We start from the raw sequence: 22,069 nt of genomic DNA, 5'->3' as shown, positions 1-22,069 counted from the left end.
GATTACAGAAAACAACAATTAATGACATTTGGTGTTGTCATAATCATGTTATTTCCAGCAGCTAGCTCAACCCTTTCCATGAAATCAAGACCACCCTTATCATAAAGATCGGTCTTTCCACAACATAAACTTGCTGAGAACAGAATGTCTTTCCCACCTAAAGTTTCTTCTGATTTCTAGCAGAAGTGATACTGTTAGTTCTAGAATCAGTGTTAGGGAGGTGGTAGATTCAAATCCATCTGTCTAGTGAAAATCCGTACATTAGCAACCCTACTCACCTGTGTTTATCTCTGCATTTAACACCCAGCAAAGCATATTTGCTATTGGTGTTTGCCCTGTTATTTGCCCTTTACCATTCATCCCCAGCTCTTCCATCACCTACAGCTCCCCCAATACAGACACCAGCTACAGTGTCTTTGTGGCTGCCTTCCCTGGCGTTTGCAACCTGCCATCCCCTCACCCTCAATACTCACATCAGGTGCCGAGTAAAATTAGCATTGGTATCCTTTTGTATATTTATGTTTATTATATAGCATCCATAGTAACAACACCTCCACAGTCTATTGTTGATGTACTCTGGGTTGTCATAATTGTTCATATGCATTAATTAACATCAGTCCGGCCCTTGAGCAGGCCTTATGTTATATCTTTCCATCAGTTTTAGCCTTGTGTAAACCTAAGTTGTATCCTCTTTTAGTCAAATCCATGCTTCATATGTTCATTCAGATGGTGGATCACATTCAAAATATCATTCATATGTTTCAATATCTTATGATATCAGTTGTATCCTTCCTACAAGTCTACCCTAGGATATTACATTTAGTATGTCATATGTATATGCTAATATTCACTCCATGTATGATTTCAATTTAGAAGTGGTCATTCATATTGCATTTTCATTGAAGTAAGATATATACATTTCATTAATTATATCTTAAGTCCCACATGACATATATGAATCGTTTTCAATGTATGCCTAATACTAACTTACATTTCGTAGGAGATACAGTAAGAGTGCTATCTTTCTTCCTGGATTAAGATTTCAATTTCCATTCAATAATGTAATAGTTATATATCAATAAAAAAAATTTACATTTTCAGTCTTAGATTAGAATGAATGAGCATTGTAAACATCATGAATTGTTTGTTTTCATGCACTTTTTACCTTTATTTTTCAAATCTCACAATGGTGAAACACGAATGACAGGTGCACCATTTTGTAAGAGGTAAATTAATTCTAAGTTGATGATTTACATCAATGGCCATAGTCAGGATGTAAACAAAATTTATGATTTTTATCTTTTATGAAATAATACTGGATCCACAGTGGATCCGTTTTCAAAATTCATCATATTTTCCTTAAATATTTTTCTTTTCTCAGAATTTAACTTAAAATTGGCTCAAAATATATACCAATGGCCATAGTCAGGGTATATTGAGAGTTAATTTCATTTTAAACTCTATAAAAGCACCAAAATATGTCTTATTCTTCACCTGAATTTAAATATAGATTATTATATAATACATTCAATGACCATAGTCAACGATGTATTATATTTTCAATCTTATTTCAATTCATGTAAAGAATGAAATACGATTTTCAAAATCCAATTTCCAAATTTAAAATTCATTCATCATTTAGGATAGAACTGCATCATATTTTCAAAAATTCCTTTTTCAAAACTCCAAGTTATGTAAATATCTTCTTCAATCAATCCTCAATTCTTATAAAATCCAATTTATCCTTTCATTTTCAAATTCTATTTCATTTTTTTTTCAATCTCAAAGTTCAAATTAACTTTGAGATTTCAAATTCACTTTATATTCAAATTCAAAAGTTCCAAATTCATTTTTTATTCAAAACTCCAATCAAATTCAAAGTTCAATTTTACTTTGAGATTCTAGATTCATCTTCTAAATTCCAAAATTTAAGTTTTAAAATTCAAAGTCCAATTTGACTTTGAAATTCATTTATATATTCAGAGTTCAAAATCTCAAATTCCAAGTCCAAAGATAGAACCTAATCTCAACTTGGATCCAGATTTCCAAGTATAAATCTCCATTCTTTGGATCTCAGATTATAGATCCAAAATCCATTCTAGGATCCTGAACCCGATTCTACTCTGGATCTCAGACTTTACATCCACTCCATTTTAGGATTCAGAATCCAATTCTACATTGGATCTCAGAGTTCAGATCCAAAAACCCATCTTAGGATACAGAATCCAACTCTACATTGGATCTCATATTTCAGATTCAAATCCATCTTAGGATCCAGAATCCAATTTCATCTTGGATCTCAGACTTCAGATCCTAAACCCATTTTTTAAGATCCAAAATCCATTCCCAAGTCTAAATTTCAAATCCAATTTCATTTCCAGATCTCATTTGAACTTCCTAAATTCACTTTATTTCTAAATACCATTCGGATTTCTCAAAATCATCATGATTTCAAATTTTAGATTCAAATTTCATTACAAGTTTTATCTCTTCTCCTAAATCTAAGTTCAAAGTCTATTTTCTGACTTTGGAATTTCTTTCCTTTTTCCTTTTTATCTCATCTTCAAACCATTCTTTCTCAAATCAAAAGATTTATTTTCTCAACTCTGATCATTTCAAAGACTTAGAACTTCTCTGATCTATCTCAAGTTCTAAATTAGATTCTACCATTCAAAACCATTTCTTCACTCCAATATCAAGCACTTGGGGATTTTTCAAACCATTTTTCAAAAGATCATACATCCTTGCATTGCACAAGCATGATTCTTTGTGCATTTAGACTTAGGATAAATTCTTAGATAATATTTAGGCAAAGCAAAAGGCATAAATTCGATCCTTGGTTTGATTACCTCTAGTAAAGGCGCCAGGAACGGTCGAACCTCGTACCGACGAGCAAATCCCGTCTCTCCATTTTTCTTGCAATATTTCAAAATGGAGGCGAGTTAAATTTCTAAATATTTTCAAATCAAGGTCAAGTGAGACCCCGCAAAAGAGTTCCTCTTCTCTCTTTCTTTCTTTCTTTTTCTCTCTTTCTTTTCTGTCTTTTATTTTCCTCCCTTCAAAAAGGAGGAAAATAGAGGTTAGAAAAGGAAAAGAGAGGGAAGAGAGAGAAACCACAAGTGAGGAAAAATTTTGCGATGATCACACCCGGTTGTGGGGCTTTGTCCCGAACTATGGTTTTGGATGAAAGCCCAACAACGTGAAGACCTGGTAGAGATAGGTGGGGTGGTTTTTGAAAACATGAGCACATGCAAGAAAATCAGAAGGCTCTAAAACCTAAAGAGATAGAGATTTTAAAATTTTTGAAAAAGCAAACATTGTTTTCATACAAATCCTAGATTGAGGAGTGTTGTTTTAGACCTAGGTCTATGTGAGCATGAATAATTCTCCTCAATACAGTCCTACCAAACCATGCCTTAGTCTACATGCAATCCATGTCAGCTGGGTTCAAGTCTAGGCTCCTAGGTTCACATGATAACAGAAAATAAAAGCTGACATTCCATGAAAGACGATTTTGACAATTTGAACTAAGTCAAGCACACAATTGATCAGGAGAAGACAGGTCCCATCACGGTCGCCAAACCTGTTATCATTGCAAAATTTTACTTTTGCAAGTCAAACTGACCTTTGAATTTTTTTTTGAAAATAACTCGCCTCCATTTTAAAATGCAGGATAATTCCGAAGAATAGGACTTGCTTGTCGGTACGAGGTTCAACCATTCTTGGCGCCTTTACTAGGGGTAGTTGAACCAATGATCAAAAGTGTGCTTAGCTTTGCTCAACTTGTCTAAATTGTGTTCTATTTCCTAAATGCAGAAAGAATCAGGCATGTGCTATGAATTTCTGAAAATGCAGATTTGAAAACATGATGTTTGCTTAGAATAACTAAAATACTTGAAAAAATCTTAGAAAAGATGTCACTTAGAAAATCATGAATCATGGTGAAAGTATTTCTGAGGAAAATGAAAATTGATTTCTGAAGAATCTAGAGGTTTTGTGAAAATCGATTTCTAAGGAATTTCAAATAACTTTGGTAAAACTTGATTTTTCTGAATTCAAACTTTGAAATTGAATATATAACTTAGAAAATCATGATTTGAACTTGATAAATACTTGAAATATCATTTGAAAGCTCAGAGTTTTGAGAAAATCACTTTCTGAGAAAACTTAGAAAATTTTGAAAAAATCGATTTCTCTAAATTGGAATTGGAATTTGCAAATGAATGAAATGAATGAATATGGATTTGAAAGACTTGATTTTGAGGAATTGAGAAAATCCTTTTGTATTATTTGAGAAATGTTGTGCATTTTGAAGTTAGCCTAAGAGTGTAGGCTGAATGTGGCTAATACGAAGATGATAAATCTGGGTCTCATTTGTATTCTGACTATGGCCATAAATACGAATTTCACCAAGTTTGTCAACTCCATAAGAGCTTGTGCACGTGCCATTTGTGTAGACCATGGTGGATTTGTAAAAAAATGCATTAATTGACAAGCATAACAATTATATATCAAAGTTCAAACTATATGCAATGCAAATCCTAATTTAAGCAGAAATTGAAATTCTTATTCCAAAGTTTACATTTAATTTACATCACTAATTGAATTTAAATAAAGGAAATTAAAGTCTTCAATATCCCTGCAAAACTAGAAAACTTGTTAGTGAAGATATGTTGGCTTTTCTAGATTTATCCAGTAATATCTGGAAATTACTGGATTTCTCTAGATATAAGCATTTTTCTTATGATTCCCTAAGATAAATATAATGAAATATGAAATACAATTGAATAAACAATAAAGATAAATAACTTTGAAATTCGAAATTTGAGAAAAAGAGACAAAAATACCCCTGAAAACAAGACTATGGCCTTGAAATTAGGGTTTTCAAAAAGATATTTTGTAAAATACAACTTTTGAAATTCAAATGAGGATAAATCAAACCAAAGATGATGTTATATGATAGAAAATGAGAAAATCTAAGTTAGGGATTTCGAAATTGAGGTCAAATGACCAAAATGCCCCTGATAGCAAGACTATGACTTTGAAATCAGGGTTTTTTAGAAAATATTTTGGTAAAAACTTTGGGTTTAGGGTTTAAATGAAATCAAATGACAGCCAAATTGACCATGAAGTGTCCTAATATGATCCAAAACATGAAAAGACTCTAAAAACATGAACTTATACATGGAAATAAAGAAATATCATGAAAATCATGATTTTGGCAGTGTTTCGGGATCCTACGAGTACCCTGTTTTGCAATTTGATTGATTCAAGCACCAAACGATATCCAAAATTCATAAAAATCGGCATGTGTAATTTTTGTAACTCTAGAATTGAATTGGAAACATACAGATTCAATTTTGACAAAAAAATTAATTCATAATTTGCATAAAACCCTAAAATTTACTATTTTTGCCAGTGGATCTGTACCTGTTTTAGGGTTAGACCCAAATCAGAGAACAAAATACCATGAAAATTCCTGAAATTTTACAGAGGTAAACTAGACAAATATACAAAGAATCTCCTTTTTACATATTAGAAAAATAATCTTCAATGAGGGAGATATTCTTCCGGCAATCTGGACTTAAATATAACGAATATAAAATTGATTAAAACAGGTACTTCCGGTTGCAAATACAGAAATAAATAGCAGACCTCATCAAAAATTTCTGAAATTTTAGCAGTGAATATTAGACAGATAAATAATGGACTTCCTTTTTTACAGATCATGAATTGGATCTACGGTTAAAGATCTATGATCAATACAAGTTAGATTAGAGTTTTGGTAAACCATAACAAATTTTAAAACATGGATCCGACTTTCTGACAAAAGAAAAATATCAAACAGAAACAAACAATTATGAAAAATTCACAGTAAATAGCCTACATTAACACAAATCTACTGCATTTTACGAATCTTGAATCAGATATTGGATAAAATAAATAATGCAACTGCAAGTTACCTATGAATTTTAATAACGATTTTAACGATTGAAAATCACGGTTCAATCTTTTATTTTTCTGACAGAGTTCCCGAATTCCAAAACGTCTGATTTTTTTTCAGAACCTCACTAACATATCCGTGTATCACATATAAAAACATTAGTAATTTCTAATGAGTATTTCAATATGAACTAACATACTTTCTATTGATCTAAGATTAAAATATACAGAAATCTAAGAAACCCTAATAAACCATGATTTAATCAATGAAAACAATAAAAAAAAACTTGAACAGTAAAATAAAATCTATTTTAATGATGTAGTACATGAAATAAACGTTAATATGATGATAAAAAATAAAAAGTACAGGGAATCCACAGTTGGAATTGATTTTGCCTTTGAAAGTGCGGATTTAACCTATTTAACGGGTGAATCACGTATCTCATTGGCTAAGAACACGAAAAACATGTTTCTAAACGATCATAACGGATTAGAATCCCTGGAAAAATAGTAAAACAGGGTTAGATCATTGTCTTGGACTAACCTTGAGGTTCTTGATGGTGATTCCATGGTTTAATCCATGAAAAGGAAAGCGCCAATGGTGGAATTCATGTTAAAACATGGAAAAGTATTAAATAAAACATAAAAGTTTATGAAAATTTTTACCTTGAAGTTGCAGATGCAATGGAGGAAGGAGGAAGGGCTGGAGAGGAGAGAGAAGCTCCAAGAAATCAAAAGGAGAGAGATAGGGGGGTCGACCCCCCTATGGTGCCTATTTATAAAAAAAAATAGGTTTTTTAATTTAAGAGTTTTAAAAGAAATGGACTCTAAAAGGGGGGGTGGCAATTTTTCTGGAGGATTACCTATTTACCCCTAGCCTAATTAACCTAATTAAGATCTAACTAAACTCCTAATTGTCCTAGAAAACCTCCAAATGTGGCGCCACCTAGTGTGGGCCCACATTTGGGTTTTTAAAGCTTTAGTTAAACTTTTAAAACTAATAGTTAAAAATCAAAGTTAAAAATGGATTTTCAAAATGGATTTTTTATTCTCCTAAACCTCTAAACTAACTAGGATACTGACTAACCCTAGTCTAACCCTAACTTCCTCAAATATGGTGCCACCCTGATCATGCATATACTTTAGGGTTATTTTATATCAAAAATATGCATGATTTCATAAAAAATTGATTTAAAACCCAATTTTATGCTAGTTTTGAGTGAATGAGCTAAAATGAATTAAAAAGAGAAAATGCTTGAAAATTATTGTTATTTTGCAAATTAATGAATATTTTAATGTTTGTCATTGTGAGTTCCTAAAAATAAAATAAAAATTAGAGTTAAAAATAAAGTTAGTTAGTTAGTTTTAAAAATAAAGTTGAAATGAGGTTTAGTGTTTTTTTTTTAAGAAGTTTTGAAAATTTGAAATAAAGACTGAAAATAGCTTTGAAAAGGGGTTAAAATCAATAAATAAAATTTAAAGGCTTGAAAATAGAGTTCTAAGCGAACTGGAACTCTAGAACAGAGTCCTAAACCAATTAGGACTCTGAGATTTTAGATTTTAAAAGCCATATGAAGGAGTTTTTTGGAAGATTTTATCAGAACTAGTAAAAACAAGTTGACAAATGTAGTCAGGGTTAGAGTCCTAACTCAACCAAAACTCTGAAATAGAGTCCTGAATCAACTAGGACTCTATAAAATGACCTAATTTTTAAAAAATAAATGAAAATGAATGAAAATGAAAGTAAAAATAGACTTCAGAATAGACTCCTAACTGGATTAGGACTCTAGAACAGAGTCTTGATCGGACTGAAACTCTAGATTTTTTTGGTATTTTATGAAAAACAGATGAAAGAACTTGTGAAAACAGTTAAAACAATAACAAATATTGAAATCAAAACAGAGTTCTGATCTAATTGAGACTCTGGGGACAAAGTCCTGATTGGACTAGGACTCTCAAGATTTTGGATTTTTTGAGAAAACAAATGACAGAATTTTGAAAAACAAGTGAAAACATGATAGAATTGAAGTTTGGTTCAGAGTCCTGATCTGATTAGGACTCTAAAGAAGAGTCCTAATTCGACTAGGACTCTGAAAATTTTTGGTTTTCTAAGAAACAAATGTTGAGATTTAAACAAAGTTTTTGAAAACCAATGAAAATGAAGTGAGAAAACAAACTTTGGATAGAGTCCTGATTCGATCAGGACTCTGGGATAAAATCCCAGAATTTTGAAATTCCATGATAAATGTATAACAATTTTTATTCTTAAAGAGATAAATAGAAGGATTTTTGAAAGATTCTCTCAAAATTGAAATCTGGGTCAGAGTCGTGATCCACCTGGGACTCTTCAAACAGGGTCCTGGTTCAACCAAAACTCTAAGTTTTTGACTTCTCTTTACAAGATTTTGAAAGATTTGATTAAAAACAGGTAAGAATAACGATGAAAGATAGAGTCCTGATTCGATTAGGACTCTGAGAAAGAGTCCTAATTCGACTGGAACTCTAAAATATTGGCCAAAAACAAAGGATTTTGATAGGTTTTCTCAAAAATATGTAAAAAGGGTAGTAAAAAATAGAGTTCTGATCCGACTAGGACTCTGAAAAAAGAGTCCTGATCCAACTAAGATTCTAGAAAAAGAGTCCTGATTGGACTGGGATTCTGAAATTTTAGACAAAAATGATGAGAATGGGCAAGGATATGACCACGGCTGGTTTAAAATCAGAATGGTGTTTTAAAAAGGTTCAAAAAGATTTAAAAAGATGAAAATATAGAGTCCTGATCCAACTAAATCTCTAAAAATTTTGAGATTTTTGATAAATAAAGGAATCCAGAAGTGACACAACCTAAATGAGCCTCATCTGAGAATTGAAATCAATTGAAATTGAGTTTAAAATGAATCCAGATTGTTTTCTGAGGAAAATATTTTGAAATATAAGATCCTGGGGTTTGACAAATGGTAGAATGTCGATTCAAAATTCAGGTTTTAAAATTGACTTTGAAAGAAAAGTTTTAAAAGCTTGAATCTGGATTTAATATTTTGAAAATAGGAGTTTTGGATCTCGATGATGAGATACAATGACATGCACTGCTATGCAATGCAATGAAATGATATGTCGAATGCATGCAATGATATTGCAATGATATATAAAATGTAAACACTAGATGAGGGTGAAAATTTGGGGTGTTTACACTTCCATTCAAGTTTGGGTTAAATCTGAGCCTTGTTCCAATGAGGTGGTTCTCTCAGTCCCATCATGGTCTTCCCTATCAAGGAATTCATGCCCTTCATATCCATCAGGAATTTATCATACTTGAGCTTCATCTCACGAGGCATTTTCCTCAAAAATGTCCCATCAAGATCCTCGTGTATTCCTTTCCCCATTCAATTCATCTTGATATATCTTCGTCCCATCCAGGTTAAGGGCTAAACCTGAATCATTCCAAAAAGCTGATCTTGTCTCACCCATGAGAGTTGATCAAAATTCCTTACTTTCATCGTTTCAGGATCTTCACCCAAAGTCCCATCACGATTTCCTCATTTCTGTTATCCAGTCATGTCATTTTCGAGGATTTTGTCTCCTCAAAGCCACTCAGGATAAAGTTTTAAGCCTGAAAAACCATGTCTTTCAGAATAAATTCTTTCACACCCAGTGCAGATCTACTGACTGGGGCATTTTTCAAAATTTGAAGTGTTTTTCTTTGCCACTAAGTTCAGCTTTCAACCAGCTTAGTAGCAAAGAAGGGCATCTGTGAACACCCCAAATTTTTCAAAATTTTGTAAATATTCCCCTTTTACCCCTGACCCCCATTTTCTAAGTAAATAGAGTCAATTTTAAATGTAAATTCCGGTTTATTCCTTGGGTTCACTGGAATCAAAATCCATTTTCTATATCTGACTCAATTTCAGATCCGGATCTAGTGCCAAAATCCAAATTTGAGCCTCGTTATCCAAGTTTTAAACCAAAATTACAAAAATACCAAAAATAGTTTCTGAATGGCTTGGACAGTCCATCCGGCATCCAGTTGGATTCACGGCTCTGTATTTCTTGATTCAAGGTTCAAAACTCGAATATTTCTTCAAAATCAGTACCTAAACCCGTTTTCTGAAAATTTTTCCAAAGATCAAACCCGAATTTTCAGAAAACCCTTCTTCTTTTTTTAATATTTCTCAAAATTCTAAAAAATATTTTTAAATCTCTTATTTTCCCCTAGTTTTAAAGTTTTTATGTCAAAAATACAAAAAAATCAGAAAATACAAAGAAAAGAGCCAAAAAAATAAAAATATATATAAAAAGGAAGTACAAAAAAATGGGTTTTAGAAACCCTTTTTGAAAATTTCTTTTTACTTAAACCATCTTTTAGAAAAAATCTTAAAAGGGAACCATTTTCTGAATTTTTTTTAGATGATTAGGGACCCGATTTGAAAATCTTCTAATGGTTTCCCGTTATAAAAAGGTAGTCGCAGGCCTCCTCTCATCATCGATCGTTATCCATTTCCTTCACAATCCCCCTTCTGTGCATTGCCTATCCATTGTCTCTCTCTCCTTTGCAATTCTCTTTCGATTAGCCTCTTCCTCCTCTTCTTCTCCTTCTCTATCGGAAAGGGATTTTGAGAGAAAGGCATAAGGGAAGCTCCTCCTGCTCTTGCGACGCAAGGCCATTCGGTGAGTTTCCCTTCTCCCCTTTTACCTCTCTGATTTCCTTTTGATTTTCTGTTTTAGGCTTCCGGTAATGCACTATGGATGGTTTTTGAGTTGCCTATAGCAACCTCGACACCTCCCTGTGCTATAGCAAAAGGAACGATCTCGTTCCAACAGTTCATTTCCTTTGCTTTTTCTTTGCATTATGCTATTTCATTTACGTTGTATTCCAATTTACCTTCTGTATTAGGGGTATTTCCCTTTTTCATTTTTTGATTTTCGATGTCTTGTTTACATCTGATTATTGTTCGGTTTTGTTTTTCCATTCGTATCTTGATCTCCAACTTATTTCCTGTTTTGTATCATTCATCTGCATCCTCTGCACATTTTTTTTAATATTCATGTATTTTGATTCAACGTAGCTTCATCCATATTCTTAAGCATTTCTGTGTTATGATCTACCTCATTGCATATATGTTGTTTGAATGCTGCTAAACATTAGCACGGTTGCATCTCAGACCTGCATATTCTTTTAGTTGAAGTAGCATAGCCTCCGATCTGATCCAGTATTAGATTGGATCTGCTTCGCAGCAATACCTCATTAGCTCTACATTCTACCTATGATTAGATTAGCTCCATCTCGTTTTCCTCTTCATTCATGTCTCTTTAATTCAATGCTAAAATGCTTCCATCTGTTACATAGGTTGAGTGGCATGCTCATCACATTCCCCATCATTGACATTTTATTTCATTCTCATGGCATCAGTCATTCCTTTAATGCAGTCGGATCTGCCTCGGTTTACAAACTTGTTCTGCATCTTGCATTATACCTAGGTTTGAATCAGTACATACCTGCATCTTCTCTATGTTTTATAAGCATCACCCTTCATCTTCATTGCATTTGTAACATACTTCCCTATTGAATTTGTCTTATATCTTTTTTTTTCTTTCCACGATGAATCTAAGTCTGATGATTTCATTTCAGTATTATGTCTTAATTTACGATTTGTGCACATTATCTTGTGGATTTCATAATTAACTCTTACTATTTCATTTTCGCTCCTGCATTTCACGTTTTCGAGAATGCAGGCATCAATTTCCTCTTTTCTCTTTATATTTGCACAAATAGTTTGGCTTACAACATCGTTGATATACCCTGTGGTTGATCTAATTATGTGTTTCGAGTAATCAATGTCATTTGATCCATATGTTCATCATGCATTTCTGTTGTGTGTTTTATATTATATTTCTGTTATCAGTATGCGTGTTTACACATTTCTGCTGTGTTTTTTTTTTTAGATCACGTTCATAGAACCATCTGTTTAGTGTTAAGTCCTGATGCATCTCTGCCATGTGTATCTGTTTCACTTTATATCGATCATCCATTGGAAATCTATAGGCTGGGATATTAGGATGTAACATGTGGTTGAGTTGGATTTCACATTTGCCAGGAAAGGCTTAACATGAGCTCCCTTAGTTTACTTCCCCTGGAATGTACCTTATTGACCATCCCATGAATCTAGATCCTCAGCTAGCATTTTTTTTCCTCATTGTCGGCACTGGATGCAAATATGTCAATAATGACTGTAATAGGCAGAAGTGGTACTTCTACAAAATTGATAAGAAATGTTCGGTTTGGGAGAAATCAATCTCTAAGATAGTTGCCTCTTATCGCACTATGAAGGAGATAAGAAAATTCTATCTTCTTTCACCTTCTGATTGGCCAAAAGAGGTTCAGCTAGCACAGTCAGGTGGAGTCGGTATATGTCATCCAAGTCGTTGGTCTCATGATTTCATTAAGAAAACTATCCCACCTGAATTCTAATGTCATATACCATTGGCAAATTCTAACATTTCCAATCATTTGGGTTAATCCTTCACAAGGAAAGGACGATAACACCGACTAACCCATGACTTCCTTTTGTCAAAGATCTATCACATGGGTCAACAGAAAAAGTGAGTCGACAAAGGCAAAATCGAGTTACTTAACCATGTTGAGTAGTTGGAATTGATAAAATGGATATTGCTTAAATCTTAGTTGTGCTTGCTCTGGGTCGACTTGATCATATTCAGTTATCCTCAATGTATTGTTTAAAAAATGAATACAGCCATCTGTAACAAACTTCTCGAGGCTGGAATATGCCTCGATAGCCATGTCTTTTCCCCTTTATGGATGTTCTTAGATATATCGAGTTATTCTTCTGTTACTACTAAAACCTTGTCGATATGTCCACATTGTCCATGTTCTGCAAAAAAAAATCATCAAGCTCATGGTCTGATGCTGAGGAGTTTGTTTTCATGCTGCTCAAGTTACATTCAAGTCTATGTGACCTGCATATGGCAGGACCCCGAGCGCTAGCAAAAATGGATTTCTGACATCTGTCTTGGGTGATTTTTTGTTTATCTTATTAATGAGGCTATGAGGATTATAAGTCTCTTGAGATATTTTTCTCCCCCCTTCGGCAATCACCTAGTTTGGTTCTCCAAGTAAGTGCAAAATCGGGCTCCCAAAGAGATGAATTGATCAGATGTGTACAATAATTTTCTTCATCATGAAACTATTCAAACCATTTATACTTCAAGCCGCAGTGGGAGGGGTAACATGCAAAACTCCTTCAAAATTCAACAGAGTAACTGTTTGTCACCATTTGAATGTCTTTGGACCCAACTTGGATTTTGTAAATACCCATTGTTTCATTGAGAATATCTTCTGATGAAAATGTCCTTTGATCATTTGGGATAGCCTCTTATGCATTTGTTAATGGTAGCTACTGTGCTTGAAACTGCTCTACACTTTTTTTTTAGCACATTGCCTGCATAGTGCAATGAACTAGGCTGGTTGTCTAATTATCGCACATTTAGGTACATTAAACCACCTGTATATCACTCTTTTCATCAATACAATTCCTGCATATTGCCATTCACAGCAGTGATTTTCTGCGTCAACCATGCACATTTACACTCATTACCTGTATTCATTTACACTCTTCATTGCATATAACATTTGTTGCATCTTACCTCCCAGTTCTTTCAACTGTCAGCATTCAACCTACCACTGCAAACAACACTATTCACCACATGTTGTCACCACACTGCAGCCACTCTTCAGCCCACTGCCTCACAGTTTTATCTATTTTTTTTTTACCATATTACTACTTACAGCACACACCAAATACCACTATAGTTTTTGCTATCCACCTAGATCACTTCATTACCCTTACCTCCAGCACATACATTCCTCCATCAACTTAGGCATTACATTTAGATAAATGTATATGAACTCAGTCCTTACAGTAGGTCCTAGGTTTTTGCATCATCATCAAACTTGGGTATTGCCATTATAGATTAGGTATAATCATGTGCGTTTCTCATTACGTCCAAGCCTTGCCTTTAGGTATGTATATCTTGTTTCTCCATATATATACACATTCTCACACTCATTTGACATAAATCTTTTCATATACATGTTAATTCTCATATAATATTCTTCGTTCCCTCATATATCTTCCGCATATTGCTTTATGCTAACCCTGTTTTGCAGAGATATATGGGAAATGTTGATTTCCTCTCTCAGATTAGGATTTTATCATTTCAATTCCATTTCAATAATGTAATAGCTAGTTTTAATGAGAATTTTACCTTCCAAGCACTAGATTAGAAATGTATGAGCATGCATTTTTCTGGAATTACCTGTTTCATCTTATTTTCTCTTTCATTTCAAAATTTCGCAAATGGGAACACAAATGGCACGTGCACCATTCTAATAGGAGGTGATTAAATCCTAAGTTGATGATTTGCATCAATGGCCATAGTCAGGATGTGAACAAAACTTAGGATTTTCACCTTTTATGGAATAACATTGGATCCTTTGCAAAGATCATCATGTTTCCAAAATATTTTTCTTCCTTTATTAGAGTTTAATTTAAAATTAACTCAAGATATATATCAATGGCCATAGTCAGAATATATTGAGAATTAATTTCATTTTAAACCCTATAAAGGCATCAAAATATATTTTATTTTTCACTTGAAGTTAAATATGATTATTATATAATACATTTTATGACCATAGTCAGAAATGTATTATATCTTCAATCTTATCTCAATTCATTTAAAGAATGAAATATGCTTTGCAAAATTCAATTTTAAATTCTTTTAATTTATTCATCATTTAGGATAGAATTACATCATATTTTCAAACATTCTTTTCAAAATCCAAGTAATTTTGAGATATATTTTCAAATATCTTCTTTATTTCTCAAATCAATCTTCAATTTTCTATTTCAATTCATATTTCTATCTCATTTTGAAATTCAAAATTCAATTTCAAAGTCCCATTTGACTTTGAAGATTCGAATTCACTTCTATATTCCAAATTCAAATTTCCAATCCAAAATCCAATTTCAAAGTTCAAATTCAAACTTTAAAAAATTCAAATGCATTCTCATTTTCAGGATTCAATTTCAAATTCAATTTAGCACTTTAGATCAAATTTCAAAGTTCAATGTAACTTTGAAATTCCTGATTCATCTTCTGATTTCAAACTCGGGCTTTAAATCAAAGTTTATCCTTCATTTTTCAAAATCTTTAAAGTTCTATCTAAAGATTGAGTCTTGACTTTCAATTCAAAATCAAGGTTTTGAGATTGATTCTAAATCTCAAAATTCGATTTTTTCTAAAGTTTTAAATTCAATCTGAGTTTTCAAAACCCAGATCCATCTTCAAAGTCCCATTTGGATTTTCAAAATCCAATTCCATCTTGAATTCTAGATTTAGAACCCAGTTCCACCTTGGATCCAGATTTCCAAATCTAATCTCCATCTTGGATTCCAAGACTTCGTATCCAACTCCATTTTGGATTCCAGACTTCGGATCCAATTCCATTTAGGATTCCATATTTCGGATTCAAATTCCATTTAGGATTCCAGACTTCAGATCCAATTCCATTTAGGATTTCAGACTTCAGATCCAATTTCATTTAGGATTCATATTTTGGATTCAAATCCATCTAGGATTCTAGATTTCAGATCAAAATTCTATTCCAGATTCAAAATCCAGTTCCATTTTCAATTCCTATTTCCAAAGCCCATTTTAAATCTATTTCTCAAGTCTAAATTCAAATTCAACTCCTGTTTTAGGTTCTGAATTCAAAAATCCTTTTTTCAAAATCAATTCTTGAAAATCAATCCAAATTCAAAGTCCATTCTGACTTTGAAAATTCATTCTTATTTCAAAAATTCCAATTCTAAATTTCTTTTTCTCTTCACCTAAAGGCTTATCTTTCCAAATTCTGATCACTCCAAGACTTGGAATTTCAAGTCTCTTCTTTCATATCTATTTCAAAATTCAAATTAGATTCAAAATCTAACTTTTTCAAACCAATTTTAAGCCTTTTGAATCATTTCTTCACTCCATTATCAAATTTATTTCAGAATCACTTGAAAAATCCCAAATTTCTAAACTGTTTTCTCAAAAGCATACATTTCTGCATTTGCATTGCACAAGCATGATTATTTGTACATTTTGACTTAGAATAAATTCTTAGATGATATTTAGGCAAAGCAAAAAGATATAAAATTTGATCCTTGGTTCGATTACCCCTGGTAAAGGTGCCAGGAACGATCGAACCTTGTACCGATGAGCGAATCTCGTCTTTCCATTTTTCCACAAATTTTCAAAACGGAGGCGAGTAATTTCAAAATGTTTTCAAAATTAAGGTCAAGTGAGACCTTTGCAAAATAGTTCATCTATCTTCTTTCTTTTCTTTTCTCTCTTCTTTTCTATCTTTTATTTCCCCTTTAAAAAAAGAATAAAGGCTAGAAAGGTAAAGAGAAGGAAAAAAGGGACACAAGAGGAAAATTTTTGCAATGATCACACATTTGCAAAAGAAATAACTAGACTTTGGGTCCTAATGTCTTTTCTGTTTCTTTTGTACTTGAGGGTCAAGTGTAGGTTCCTTAGTCTTTTTCTTTTTCTTAAATCTGTCCTTAGAGGCTACTGTCAGATGAGCACTTTCAGTCTTTTCTTGCTTCATCCTATCCTCTTCTTGCATATAGTGTGAAATGAGCTCATTGAGAGTCCGTTTTTCCTTCTAGCAGTTATAACTGACCTTAAATTGGTTGTACTGTGCAGGAAGGGATATCAAAACCAAGTGCATGTGTAAGTCCTCAGATAACTCTAACTTTAGTGCCATAATTTTTGAAGCAAGATGAGACATCTCCATGATGTACTCCCGAATGTTTCCTTTGCCCTTATACCTCATTGAGACAAGACTCGAAAGAAGAGTACTAGTCTCAGTCTTTTCATTTTTCGCAAAACATTTTTTAATTTCTTCAAGAAAACGTTTGACATTAATCTCTTTGGGCATAGTGCCCCTGAAGGATTCTGGAATCACACATTTTATGATCATGAGACTCATGTGATTAGATCGATCCCGCCACTCAGGGTTCTTTTTATCCTTAACAGAACTCTTATCCGTAAGAGCAGGTGGTTGATCTTCTGGCAGTGCAAGATCCAGATCCATACAACCAAGCACAATCATTACATTTTCTTTCCAGTTCTTGAAATTTGAACCGCTCAAAATAGGGATGGAATTAATGTTGGCAGATATCATAGAAGCATAGGTATTAATTGAATAAAGAACAAACAAACTCATGATTAACATTCATATTCACATGCAATAATATAAAATATACACATTCAAAAAATGGTGAACCCCATCATAAGACACCCAACACAATATTGACACTTAGTCTTTGGACAGAAGTGTCAACTTGTAAGTGGTACTCTCAATACAGTAATCAAAATATGGACAGTCAGTCTTGTCAAACAACGAGCCTTTCTTTGGATCGACTCATTATTCACATGAAAAACTGAATGATTGTCCCATATTCATTACTGAAAGTATACATTTGGGCTCAGCCAAATAGTAATCTTTCTTTGGGCCGATCACTATTCGCATAAACTGCAAACATATATCCATCACAATATTCTAAAATGAACAAAAGTTATAGCTATCACAATATTCTAAAATAAACAAAAGTTACTTTGGCAATATATTGATTCAATTAATTCAATTTAGAATATCGGACCCAGAATCAGAAATAATACCATGCTCAAATATGTTGATAAGTGCATATAAAAAATAAAGCAAACACAATAATATGCATGTGCCGAAAAGTAACTGAATATCGGTCCACCAAAGTGACCCATAATGTGCTCCAAATAGTCATATAAAATCCTTATTTATTTAATTTTTTTATAAGGCATGCACATGGATCTGGACAAACCCAGGTACAAGCTTTCACCATCGAGTCAAGTTCAACCAGAACCGACCCGCATAATGGTGCATCTTGACCCGGTTCAGTCCCCTAAAACAAAATGGGGATTGAACCGGTCAGTCGCCCCATGACCGAACGGGATTGAGCCGGTTCGACCAGACCGGTCACCGAACTTGGTTCTAATCACCTTAGAAGCCCGAGTCCACCTATACACAAGACCGAACCTGTAAAACCCGTGAAATTTACAAAATTCTAAATGAATAAAAGTGAAGCATTTATGTGAAATAGTGAGATTTTATGCTAAGCAATACAATTTTTGATGATTTGAGGTTACTAGAACGAAACCGGTAACAAACCCTCAAAATTGGTATTTGGATCTGGATCTTGGCAAGATCCGATAATCCGACCCGTTTCATGGGACCCAATGGTAAATTCAATGGTTTCAAGATAATAGCGTGAGATCCGAAATACATTTAAGGTAAGAGAAGGCAAGTTTAGAACCAACGGGTGAAAATCCACTTGAAAATGGAAGAAATCCATCAACAAGAAAAAAACGTCCAAATATGACATAAATAGAATTTTCTTGCAAAAGTAAACACCAAGTGATGGTGTGGTATAGTGGTAGGACTAACGGTTGTGTGGAGCCACAACCCAAGTTCAAAACCCCAGAGCGCCCACATTGAAATAAAAAAAACATTGCTTTTTTCATGAAATCTGGAACGAAACTGAAAGGGTTAAATACAATTTAATCCACACACATTGTAACGAAAAGCAATGTAGCACAACTGGTGGGGCTCGTTACCCCTTATGTTGAAAACCCTAGTTCAAAACCCCATGTGCACAGTTTTTTCTTTTTACACACAAAGGTTACAATTTTTACTTTAGTGGAAAAAAAATATAAAATAAAGAAGATGGTAAAAATGTGGGATATTGGCCAAGCCTACTTCTTAGGCCTTTTCAGCTCACTTTACCAACATTGGTGGAGAATCCCACCAAAAAGGGAAAGGGGTACCACTAAAGCAATTAACAAAAGTAGTTAGTGAATTTTTTGCGGAAGGGATGGGGGGGCAATTTAGGAAATGCTTTGCACCGACAAAAAACGTGGGATGGGGGTGGAGAGTTGAGATTTTGAAACTCCCCTAAGAAGGGGGGGAAATTAAAAGAGAAAGTTATGATGGGGAGTTACACTAGACGTCTCTCTCTCTCTCTCTCTCTCTCTCTCTCTCTCTCTCTCTCTCTATCTCTCTCTCTCTCTCTCTTGACGTTTTGGCCAGCCATGATTTTCTTCCCTGCTGATCGTGGGGACTCCATTATTGAAGTTGTGTGGGTTGCTCCAACAAAAAAACGAGAGTGCAGCTGTGTCGTCGCAAGACTTCAAATATGTAAGGGGTATTATGCTTATGTGTCGTACTCAATGACTTGCGGTACAAATATATAACATGTTGTTCGCAAAAATGCTATGAAACCATACCAGTCGTGGTTGGGTATGTGGTTTCAACCTGAGCACGAATGGACTTAGATTTTTCAACTTATGTATATATATGTTGCAAGGTCCATACGTGTGAGTATAGGGTGTGGATTCTGCCCAAACGCTTGGTGGGTTATACCATAAGCGTTTGGCATGGATGACCTGAATGGTGTTTAGCAATTGTGGCTACATTCAATACCGCACCTCAACTTTTGTTGTTGCATCTCCATATATAACCGACAATCGGTTCGAAGGTCATGTGCATATGGGCTGCAGGGGAAATAAAAATATATATATTAATTTTTTTTTATATTCAATTGAGGTACGTTAGATCGTACCACAATTTTTCTGTGTAGATTATTAGCAGACCATTTTGGCCACACTCATATTTATGTCTTACTAAAAAAAAATGATGAGATCGTTGGATTCTAAGTAGAGGTTTTGGCTTTGATGACCTTGTCAAAATGTTGCTACTAAATTTGTCCTACCATGCTATGGCCAGAATTAAGATAGGAAATATGTATTAACTAGAGATTTATTTGCTTCTTGGATGCATTATTGATTTATTTTTCTGATTTAAAGCTAATGTGTGTGTTAGTTGGCATGATACCTGTTGCTAACTTATGTTATAACGTTAGGCCTGCTCTTTCACGCATGTAATTTCATGTGAATATAGGTCAATTCAAGCTGAAAAATATTAATCCAGTGAATTGCATGATATTGGATAGTGTTCTCAGGTGTGGTACCATGATTCCAACGTTTGGAAAAGGGGAACATATCCATTTGATGTTGAACATAATTCAAAAGAGTGAACTAGTTTTTGTTTTGCTTAACAAAGACACTTCGTAGGGTACAAAAAGAAATGGATGAAGTTAATTTGTTGTGTATAAAATATATAGTTCAATGTCTGAATACTTTAATGTTGCTGTTGGTTTAAAATAAAGTAGATATGCAACCATGACTTAAGGTTAACACAACATGTAATTTCTTATTCTGGAAAAAAATTAACAACCATGACTTAAGGTTAACACAAAATGTAAAGCTAGTTCTTATTTCTTATTCTGGAAAAAAATTAACAACCATGACTTAAGGTTAACACAACACGTAAAGCTAGTTCTTTTTTCATATTCTGAAAAAAAATTTAATATTGGATGGTTAGTAGTTGTGAGTTTCTACAGTATATTGCCAATACTGTAGTTAAATAGTAGTTGCACACATGAATAGCAAGGTGACACACAACCGGTTGAAAGGGGCTGAATAGCAACACACACATGTTATTATAGTATATTGTGCTTCTAAAAAAAAAATTTAAAATTTTGATGGCACCCAACATTTGGTTGGTTTCGGTTGGTTGTGGGAGAGGCTCGGTTGGGGACCAGATTTGGTCCCAACCAGTGGCTAGGCCACTTGTGTCTAACCGGGTTGGGTCAGAGGTCTTGTGACGTTACCATCCTCAGTTGCGGACTGGAGGAGCTGACATTTCTTACTACCTAGGAGTGACACTCGACTGGAGCAAAACCGTAGGTTACCTCTCCTTGGTGACTACAACGGTGGAAGCCTTTGGGTATTATTGTGGTGACCTTTCGGGGTCTGTCATAGCTGCGGGACCTGATGGTGACAGAGCACCATTGACTCGGTTGCTAGCTGGATCCTACATACGTAGGTGTGACGTACGGGACAATGGGTCCCATTTCTTTTCAGATAGTTTGCGACAAGACGACCACTGCTATAACGGCTTGAAATATATATATATATATATATATAATGGGAGCCTATGGTACAAAGTACTCGAGTAGTCTCCATGACGTGATGAGTTGCAATGACCATAACCAGAGAATACTCTAGAAAAGAATGTATAAAACAAATAAATTATGCCACAAAGTTGGCATAATTCATGGGGTACAAATGCCTACACCCTAGCTCATAACTTCAAAAAAAAAAAATGATGATTGTGGGCTCCCAGTCGAGCCATGTTTCGAGAAATGCTATCTTGATGGTGCTAATGGCACCCTGATAAAAAAAATCATACAATGTGTGTAAACCCCAAGGCGGGTTCAGGATTTTGAGAATCCTCTGTGGTGCGATGACTCGCATAGGAAAATAATTGAGAAATCAAATATGAGATTTATGAGGCTCTGGGTATACCAGAAAGAAGGTATATGTTACCAGACCCCTCGTAGTGCGATAGCTCGCACTTGGTTATAAAGAAAATGTAAAATAAAATATAAAACATAAAACCTTTGAGACTCTAGGTATACCTGAAAGACGGTATATGTTACCGGATTCTCCGAGCAGTGGGTACACCTTAAAGATGGTGTATGTTACTGGACCCATGGTCTACCTTAGAGAGGGTAGGTTGTATAAGCTTCGTGGACATTCTTGTTTTCGTGAGAGCTAGGCGTCTCACTAGGTCCCCAGTCCACGAAGTTAGGGGATCAGGACTACCAATGTGTCCTAGGTGGTATATCCAAGTCTTCTGCAGAAGTGTCAAGGGTGCATCATAATTCTTGTTCTAGCCACTGGGGAGTTCTCTCTTGGTCACTGACCGTCCCCTTTGGATATCCGTACGGCTAGTCATACGGGTCATTAAATAATAGACCCCCGTATGGTCTCGGTTCGCTACAAGGTCTATGCCTGTACGTACCCACAGGGTAAGAGTAAGATAAACATTAAATAAATTAAGTTAAATAAAATACTCATTCTTGAAAATTTGTGTACTGTTGATATGACTTTCGTA

The sequence above is a fragment of the Nuphar pumila genome, chromosome 4 (assembly GCF_984573655.1).
Source record: "Nuphar pumila chromosome 4, dmNupPumi1.hap1.1, whole genome shotgun sequence".
Taxonomy (NCBI): Eukaryota; Viridiplantae; Streptophyta; class Magnoliopsida; order Nymphaeales; family Nymphaeaceae; genus Nuphar; species Nuphar pumila.
The sequence above is the reverse complement of the archived record's forward strand: the minus strand, read 5'-3'. Positions refer to the sequence as shown.